Source organism: Myotis brandtii, unplaced genomic scaffold, assembly GCF_000412655.1.
Source record: "Myotis brandtii unplaced genomic scaffold, ASM41265v1 scaffold39, whole genome shotgun sequence".
In the NCBI taxonomy this organism is placed as follows: Eukaryota; Metazoa; Chordata; class Mammalia; order Chiroptera; family Vespertilionidae; genus Myotis; species Myotis brandtii.
The window spans coordinates 7,445,993-7,456,116 of NW_005364953.1; the positions used below are offsets into that span (position 1 = coordinate 7,445,993).

The 10,124-nt window shown below is 42.3% G+C and overlaps 1 protein-coding gene across 2 annotated transcripts in view; it reads right to left on the reverse strand.

Moving 5' to 3' along the window:
- The window catches only part of ZDHHC9 (zinc finger, DHHC-type containing 9), a 30,073-nt gene extending 29,713 nt beyond the window's left edge, over nt 1–360 (reverse strand). The window contains exon 1 of one of the 2 annotated variants that reach the window (XM_005872721.2): nt 163–360. The gene's annotated coding sequence lies outside the window, so the exon portion shown is untranslated. Of the gene's footprint in view, nt 1–30; nt 126–162 lie in introns of those variants that run through there. The other variant, XM_005872722.2, reaches the window with a different exon arrangement.
- Between the last annotated feature and the right edge of the window lie 9,764 nt (nt 361–10,124).

Sequence of the window (10,124 nt, forward strand, 5' to 3'; positions counted from 1 at the left end):
ACTCACACACGCTCCGCCACGTGCAGTCACCTCGGCTGGAGGCTCCACCGCTGGCACCCTGAGCCGGGCAATGCCCAGGTCCGCGCGTCCCGACGCAGCGAAGGGGTTGGCAGCCCACCATGCGGCCAAGCCCAGGAGACCCCAACCCCCACCCCTTGTTACCTGAACCTGGGAGCCCAAACTCGGCCCGAGACTGGGGGCAGGAAGTGGACTGTCCCAGGGGACCGCGTCGGCCGTCCGAGACGGCAGCGACTTCTCCTCCCAAGCCCGGAGGCTGCCTCCTCCAGACAAGGAGCCCCTATGATGGGGGCCCTAAAACAGCTGTGGCAGCCGCCTACTGCTGGCCGAATGGAACGCTCCTCACGTCACCAGGTCGCTCCAGTAGTTGCTCGCCCTCCATTGGCTGATAGACCTCAGTGTCTCCGCCCCTGCCACCGCTGCCCCGAAGTACTATTGGCTACTCCGAACGCCACTCAACAGTGCCTCCGCCCCACTTCCCCACCCATCTCCTGGCTTCGTGCCCACCAGCCAAGCGCTGCAAGCTTCCTTTTGGGGTCCAATCGCCTGTACGTCAAGTGTCGCCTTCGATTAATATAGTTACACAGAGACGGAGGTGAAGGATAGTTGGGATAGGACAAGGGAGGACTGGGGACCAGCCTCCCCCACACACACCGTGAGACGCTGAAGCAGCACTGGCTCTCAGATCCGGGTGCTCAACCCAAACTGGGCCTCTGCTGTCCTACTTGCACGAAAGCAACCGCGACTGGCATTTTACTCTTGCGGTATAAAGCAAACAAATATAAAAAGGAACTTGAAAGAGATAACTGTCCTCAAGAACATAGAATAATTTTTGCAGTACCTACTACAAATAATTGACCGTACGGAAGTTAGAGAAAATCTACTGACAAGAGCATAGGTAGGTAATGAAGTAAAGATTGTCAAAAAGGTTGGAAATTACTACTCGCTTTGGAGAGTTCATGATAATTGGAGAGGGGGAAGCCAGGATCCAAGGCAGAATCCCCACCCATCAAACACATTCATTCTTTTCTTCTGCCCCTTCCTCTGCAGTTATTGCCACAATGAGTCACTGCCACTGATCCCAGTGAATCACATCCTTTAGAAGTTCAAGATTGGAGTGGGGAAAACAGTCCAGAATCATAGCATTGATATTATACGAGGGACTTTAAGAAGCAATGGTCTGTTTCCACTAGTATGGCTCTGAGCTTCCAAATATAAGGAGAAATATGAGAAAGGGCTGAAGGTGGCCTCTCCTTACCTGAGCTTGAATAAAGTTTCTCTAGGGTGAGTGTGTTTGTAATTAATACGGAAGACACTACCAAAGGTCTTCCCAAAGCAGTTTTTTGTGTTAGTTGAAGAACCATGTCAAGAACTATTTCTCCTTTACACTATTTGTGTCCCACATGATATGAAGCAAAAAGCTACCTAATGATAATTACATTTACCACTTTCATACACCCTTCCAAGAAACATTTAAAAGGATTAAAAAATCACTAGGTAATTTTTTATGACAGAAATGTGTTATAATTAATTTGTAGGAGAAAGTATGTTTATATAAAGCTTCTATTGTTCCTTAGCACTCATGCTGGTTAGTTTTATATATATATATATATATATATATGAGAGGGAGAGAGAGATAGAAGCATCAATGATGAAAGAGTCAAGCCTGCAACCCAGGCATGTGCCCCGACCGGAAATTGAACCATAACCTCCTGGTTCATAGGTCAACGCTCAACTACTGAGCCACACCAGCTGGGCCATCAGTTTCTTTCTGATAAACCATGTGATGGATGCCATTGTCTCCAATTCTCCCCCCTTTGAATCCTGGAAGGTGCTGATATTGTACACACTTGGTATGGAAGGGAGAGGAACTCCCACAGCCCTGGATTCCTGAGCCTGTGTACTCCAGACGCCCATGGTCAGCCCAGCTGCCATCCTCCTGACTGTGGAGCAGTCAAAAATAAACCCAGACATACTTTGTCCATATCTCAGGTGCAGGTGAAGCCTAGGGGATCTTGGAATCGATGTGTCATGGCAACACATTCCTGAGCTCTGTCCCTCCCTGTTCTGGGTCACATTCCCTCTGGGATTAAGTGGCTGTGTAGGTCAGGCTTGTTTTAATACAATCTGTTATTTGTGTTCACCACTAAAAGAAAAATAAGGAAAATTTCTATGGACAAGCATTCCATAAGACTTCCTTCTATGTAATTACATCATTTTATATAATCCCCAAAGTATTAATACACATACAACTAAATTGTGACTATAAATTGAGTTTCTTTTCTGTTTTCTCCTCTCTTTTCAATAAAACTCCAGACTTTATGCATCCAAATTAGGGTTGGCTTCTTTCAAGGGGAGGCACAGTCTCAGTGAGCATTAGAAACACCCCTGGAATAAAGGTACAAGCTTCCACAGTGTGATGGCATACATTCTGGTGAGCTTGTTTAAAAATGCTCGATGCCCAGTTGGCATGGGTCGAGCTATGAACCAAGAGGTTACAGTTCAATTTCTAGTCAGGGCACATGCTCAGGTTGTGGGGTCGGTGGTCCCTGGTATGGGGCATGCAGGAGCCAGCCAATCAATGATTGTCTCATCACTGATGCTTCTATCTCTCCTTCTACTTTCCTCTACCACGGCATAAGAACAAAGATAATAAAAGTCAAGAAGATAATAAAAAAGACATAAGAACAAAAGGATACAGATAAAAATGGTTATCTATGGGGAGGGGAACTAAATAATGGGAAATAAAGAGAATGGTGATGCAGTGTAAGTGAGCTAAATCCCCATCTATTAGAGTGGGAAGTCACTAGATAATGTCTAGAGCTGGTAAACCGAGGAAGTGCAGTATAACATTTAGAGAAAGTGGAGTATTACAACACTCCCCGTACTGGTCTCCCTGCTCCCACTTTTGCCCCATTTGTTCTATTAACACGGCAGTTAGAAAGATTATTTTATTTTATTTTTTAAAAAGACCCTTCTTCTGTTCCCATTATTTGTCAACACCCAAGGTATAGGGCTGTTCTTTGGCTCTACTCACTGTCCACTTGGGTGCAGGTAAAATCTCCTCTTCAGCAATAGGATAGGAGAACAGGTGGGTCCCGCAACCAAGGTACATGCCCTTGACGGGAATCGAACCTGGGACCCTTCAGTCGGCAGGCTGACGCTCTATCCACTGAGCCAAACTGGTTAGGGCGAAAGATTATTTTAAATGTTAACTCACACCTTGCCACCCATGACTTGTCCAATGGCTTCCCATCTGTGAAATAATATATCTCTGCCCACAGTTCCTGGAGCAGAGTTTCTAAAACCCTTGTAAATTTCTAAATGATAAGAACAATAGGAGCATCTTTTTTTCTAATACTTTTTCTTTGACCCCAGTTCCTGACACAGGGTTCCTGAAACCCTTGTAAGTTCCCTGGGTGATAAGAGCATCTTTTATTTATTTTTTAAATATATTTTTATTGATTTCAGATATATATTTTTATTGATTTCAGAGGGAGAGAGATAGAAACATCAAATGATGAGAGGAATCACTGATCGGCTGCCTTCTGCATGCCCCCCATTGGGGATGGAGCCTGCAACCTGGGCATGTGTCCTGAGTGGGAATCAAACCGTGACCTCCTGGTCCATAGGTTAATGCTCAACCACTGAGCCATACAGGTTGGGTGGAGCATCTTTTATTCTAATGAGGCAACTCTGGGTGGCTCCTGGATGAGGGCTGTTCACCTGAAAAACCAAGTCATGGAATTAGAAGCTGAAATTTCCACCACCACCCCCATTCTTTTGAAAAGGGAGGACTGTAAATAGAGTTAATAATTGATCATGCCTAGGTGATGAAGCTTCCTTAAAATTCCAAAAGTATGGTGTTCAAGGAGCTTTTAGATTGCAGAACACACCCATGTACCTGGTGGGTGACACATCCCAACACCACAGGGACAGAAGCTTCAGATCTCACCCTATGTATCTGTATCCCTTCATCTGGCTGTTCATCTGTATCCTTTATCATAACGTTTAATAAACTAGTAAACCTAAGTAAGTAAATGTTTCTCTGAGTTTGTTTGTTTGTTTGACTGATTCTTTTTTTTTAAAGCAAGTGTGGTTTTTAAAAAATTTTTTTTTATTTATTTCAGAGAGGAAGGGAGAGAGAGTGAGAGATAGAACCACCAGTGATGAGAATCATTGAAAGGCTGCCCCCTGCATGCCCCCTACTGGAGATCAAGCCTGGAACCAGGGCATGTGCCCTTGACTGGTATCAAACCCGGGACCCCTCTGTCCATGGGCCGACACTCTATCCACTGAGCCAAACCGGAAAGGGCTCCCTGAGTTCTGTGAGCCGCTCTATAAACTTAATCGAAGCCAAGGAGGGGGTCATGGGAAGCTCAGATTTATAACTGATCAGTCAGAAGCACAAATGACAACCTGGATTTTCCATTGGCATCTAAAGTGGGATAAGAGCAGACTGGCGAGATGAGCTCTTAATCTGTTGGGACTGATGCTATCTCCAGGCTGATAGTGTCAGAATTGAGTGAAAGTGTAGGACACTCAGTTGGTGTCACAGAAAACTGCTTATTGTAGAGAAAATTCCTCACACATTTGGTATCAAAAATGTTGTGAGTGTGGTAGTTGTGGGAGAGGAAAAGAGAAACACAACAGGGAAGAATGAGCTTTTTCTAACACACCATCTCACTCAGAACAAAAGCCAAAGTCATTACAATGACTTACTAGACCTGATACAATCATCCACCTCACTACCCCCTCATTCCATATTCTAATAGCTAATTACCCCCTCACCGCTGCTACCCCATCCTCACGCTCACTCTGCATGAGCCACAGGGGTCTCCTTGCTGTTCCTGGAACAAACTGGACATGTTCTCCCACAAGCCCTTTGTACCAGCTATTCTTTCTGCCTAGAATGATCTCTCTCTCCCTAGATATCTGCACCACTTGCTAACACCTCGTTCAGGTCCTTATTCAAAGGTCCTCTTCTCAGAGAAGTTTGCCCTGGCTACACTATTTGAAATTGCAGCCCCCCAACCAGAGCTTCCTTTCTCCTTTCTCTACTTTATTTTTCTCCATAACGCTTACCGTCTTTTAACATACTATATATTTTAATTATTTGTTAAAATATATTTTTATTGATTTCAGAGAGGAAGGGAAAGAGAGATAGAAACATCAGTGATGAGAGAGAATCATTGACCAGCTGCCTCCTGCACACCCCACACTGGGGATTGAGCTCACAACCCAGGCATGTGCCCTGATCAGGAATCGAACCATGACCTCCAGGTTCTCATAGGTCAACGCTCAACCACTGAGCCATGCCGGCTGGGCTAGTTACCATGTTTATTATTGCTCTCCCCACTAGAATGTAAAGTCAATAACAGAGGGGATTTTCATGTTTTGTTCACTGCTGTATCCCCAGTGACTGACAACAGTATGTGTTCATTTTGGGATGAATTGCTTTTCCCCAAAAATTCATATGTTGAAGTCCCAACTGCCAGTACCTCAGAATGTAACCAAATTTGGAGATAAGGCCTTTAAAGGAGGTGATTAAGTTAAAATTAGGCCTTTGGGATGGGGCCCCAATCCAGTATGACTTGTGTCATAAGAAGATGAAGAGATGTTAGGGGTGTTCATGCACAGTGGGACAATCACGTGGAGAGACAGCAAGAGGGTGGCCATCTGCAAACCAAGGAAGAGAGGCCTGCAATGCCTTTTCTGCACCTTCGAGCCAGGGTTTCTCCCTTCTATCATTTATACAGCACCTCTCTGATTAAATCTCCAACTCCTTGGAAAAGAGAGAACAATTTCTCACTGATTCCATCTAACATAGAAACAGAACCTCCTCCTTGCTTTACAACCTACCAAAAGCACCTACTTTTTTACATACATGACTAAGTATATTTTTATACATTTGTATTGATTTTAGAGAGGCAGGGAGAGGGAGAGATAGAAACATCAATGATGAGAGAGAATCGTTGATGGGCTGTCTCATGCATACCCCCTACTGGGGGTCAATTCCTCAACCTGGGCATGTGCACTGACCAGAAATTGAACGCATGACCTCCTGATTCTTGGGTTGATGCCAACCACTGAGCCACAGCAGCAGGGCACAACTAAGTAAATATTTAATGATTGCATCTGTTAGGTGTTTCGTTTGTTGTGTATGCATGATAAATGTGTCTATGTTAGTGTTATGTCCAGTTAGAAGTGTTTTGGACAAGTATCTGGTGATCAATTTGGGGAATATGGTTTCCAAGGAGGGGTGTGAGAAGGAGCAAGGGTTGTCACTGTTCCATGTTACTGCTCAGAGCACTAGTTTTGCCTCACAGAACAATATTTTGATGCTGCCAGATACTGAGAGCCTGCTAGGGAAGGGGAGAAGATCCTATTCCAGAATCAATGCACTGTGGAATATATCTATAAGGAAACACAAGAGAATGATAATAGTGCTTGCCTTCAGGGGTGGTAAGTGGAGAACTTGGAGCTAAGGGAGTGGGAGAGACCTAATTTTTTAGTGTATACCCTTTTATATCTGGAATTTTGCTCCATATGAATATATTAGCTACACAAAAAATATTAAGTTTTATATCAGTACAAAACTACTGTATTTACATCTCAAGCCAAACGTCTACTCAGCTACAAATGAACGTAAAATTATCATGTTTCATATATTCAAAACTCAGTTATTCTGGCAATCTGTTAGCCTCTGAATCCCACACAGAAAAAAATAACCCTAAAAAGAAATTAATGTATGCATTGGTATGTTCCTGTTGATATGATTTTCTTTAAATTGTATGGAAATAAGCAGAAGAAAACTGATCTAACTACAGTATCCATATACCTCAATGCACAATAATTTTAAGGGTAATTAGAGGTCTGAAATATGCAGTGACAAAATTTTAGCTACATTTTAATATGATATATAATTGATTAACCAGGAGGTTTAAGCTTTCTTTGTTATAGATGACAAAAGAAGACCATTCCACCGAGGAATAAATAGTTCCCTGCCTTGTTTGAATTTGTATATAATAATAATGGAGACTAAATCTCTTGGGATAAAAGAATGCTTTATTGAGAACTTCATTTCCACAAAATTTCCCTAATACCCCAGTGACTGTAATACTGAATATCAAAAATAAGAAACAAAACAAAACATGGAAATGTCCCTTGTCCAAACTGAGCCTCTAGTATGAAGATATACTCCTTTTTTAAAAAAATATTTTTTATTGATTTCAGAGAGGAAGGGAGAGGGAGAGAGAGAAGCATCAATGATGAGAGAGAATTATTGATCAGCTGCCTCCTGCACGCCCCCTACTGGGGATGGAGGCCATGACCCGGGCATGTGCCCTTGACCAGAATCAAACCCAGGACCCTTCAGTTCATAGGCAGATGCTCTATCCACTGAACCAAACCAGCTAGGGTGAAGATATACTCCTTTTTTATCTGACCTCTAAGGCCTTTCTAAACTTGATCATGTCTACCAGACCTAGCCATCCAAGGTAGATGATCAACATTCTAATGCACCTTCCCCTGGCAACTCCAGGGAATTGACTTTCATTCCCACTGATGAGCCTCACTCTGCTGGCACCTCCCATCACATCTTGCTTCTAATCTCTGAATTCATTTGCACAGAAGGTAAACTGAAGACTAATTTTCAAAAGGTGATTTATGTTTTTTTAAAAGTGTTTCTTAACCCCTTTTCTAAATGAGAAAGGAATCAGACTAAGCTGAATCAGCTAAACGAGGCTATCTACCAACCTAGAGCTAATCGGTATACCTCTGTTCCTCTTGTGTTTCTGTTTTGGATTAAATAATATCCCATTGGCTATTATATTTTTTGTAGAAATTTAAACTCTTATTCTAAAATAAAAAGTCATCTCCCCATCCCCACCCCCGCCCCCGAAATCTGTTCCTATCTGATAACAGCTTAATTGGTTATGCATATACACTGATATATTCATCTACTCTAGCTGCCATAACAAAATACCATAGACTGAGTGGCTTAAACAACAAAAAATGTGTTTTCTCACAGTTCTGGAAGCTAGAAGTCCCAGTTCAAGGTGTTGGCCAATTCTGTTCCTGGTACAAGCTCTCTTCCTGACTTGCAAACAACTGCCTTCTTGCTGCATCCTCACATACAGAGAGCAAGATCTCTAGTGTCTCTTCTTCTTCTTTTAAGGATACCAATCCTAACAGATTAGGGCACCACTCTTATGACCTCACTTTACCTTTATTACCTCCAAATAGGCCTTATCTCCAAGTACTGTCACAATGGGGGGGTCAGGGCTTCAACATATGAATTGGGGGGGGGGGCACAATTTAGTTTATAACAACTGGTTCAAAACTAAAACAGACTGTTTTGTATTTTGGTAAATTAGCATGTTATCAGAGATATATGTGGGGAGCATGTATCTACCTACAAATATATACATACCTTTAAAACTAGCCAAGAGGTGAAGTGAACAGGTTGTTTTGGAATTGGTGGGGATGGTGCACAGAATGCATTTGGAGGAGGAAGAATAGAATGTTATGGAGGAATGGGGGAAATAAGCTGATGGAATAAGAAAGGAGGAGAAGCAGCACCCTATACTGGCTGTCTTTAACCAGCAGAGTGTTCAGTTTCTAGTAAAGTCTTGCATCAAAGCAAACAAATTCCACAGGATTGAGTAAGCTTCTTTGAATTCTAACTCCTCCCAATAATCATTAGGGCAAAGTGATTGGCTCTGCCTGGCAGGCTGGAATATGAGCATTGGCCTAACCTGTCCCATCCTGATTGCAGGCTCACAGGAGCATGGCAACTATGTCCCTTTAACTCATTCTACAGTAGTATTGGCCAAAGAAGCATTTAAACGATTTTGATGGTGCCCGGCCAGTGGTTGAGCATTGACCCATGAACCGAGAGGTCACCAGTTTGATTCCTAGTGAAGGCACATGCCCAGGTTTTGCCTCAATCCCCAGTAGGGGCATGCAGGAGGCAGCCAATCCATGTTTCTCTTTCATCAATGTTTCTATCTCTCTATCCTTCTCCCTTCCTCTCTCTCTAAAATCAATAAAAACATATTTAAAAAATAAATGCTTTTGATGGTGATGATTATAGAGAAAATGGAATATAAATGGCTACTGACAAGTTTCATTGTAACAACTTTTATAACCCCATCATTAAGTAGATGAATATCTTCATACTCCTAAACAAGAGATAATCACATGTCTAAAGTCTCTTCACACCTCACTTATTTTGTTAAAATGCTATTCTCATTTATTCTCCATCTTTCTACGCTGGGTGTACATTAGTTACTATGGAAACATTGGGATACCATAGTTTGAACATATCAACATTTCCAAGTTCTCTTATACCAATTTATGATGAAGCCAATTTATATCAGAGTATTAGTGAAGGGAGTATTGCTGGGGGATATAAGTGAATTCAAGTCAAAATGAAATGTATGGCACTGGTAGACAAACACAGGCCTCACTTAGCACCACAGAAGGGTTAAGGTTCTTTTCATTTGCTCACTCCATGTACCAGAATCCTAACTATAGTTATCAATGAGGCTATCTTAATCAGTTCATGCTGCTATAACAAAATACCATAAACTAGAGGCTTATAAACAATAAACATTTATTTCTCACAGGTCTGGAAGCTGGGAAGTCGAAGATCATGGTGCCAACATATTTGGTGTCTGGAGAGAAACTGCTTCCTAGATAGCTGACATCTTTTCAATGTGTCCTCACATGGCAGAAAGAGCAAGGGAATTATCTGGGGTCTCTTTTATAAGGGCACTAATCTTATTCATGAAGGCTTCACCCTCATAATCTAAGAACCTTCCAAAGAAACATTGCCTGACATCATAACCTTGAGGGTTAGGATTCAACATACAAATTTGTGGGGGACACAAACATTCATTCAGATTATAACAGACGTTTACTAAGTGAAGATATTTATATATAACAACATCAACATAGGTTTTTTTTTCCATTTATTGCTGTAACTATTATCTACACTAATAAAAGACAAACATGCAAATTGACCATACCTTTGCTATGCCTTAAGCCACGCCCACCAGCCAATCAGAGCGACTATATGCAAATTAACCCAACCAAGATGG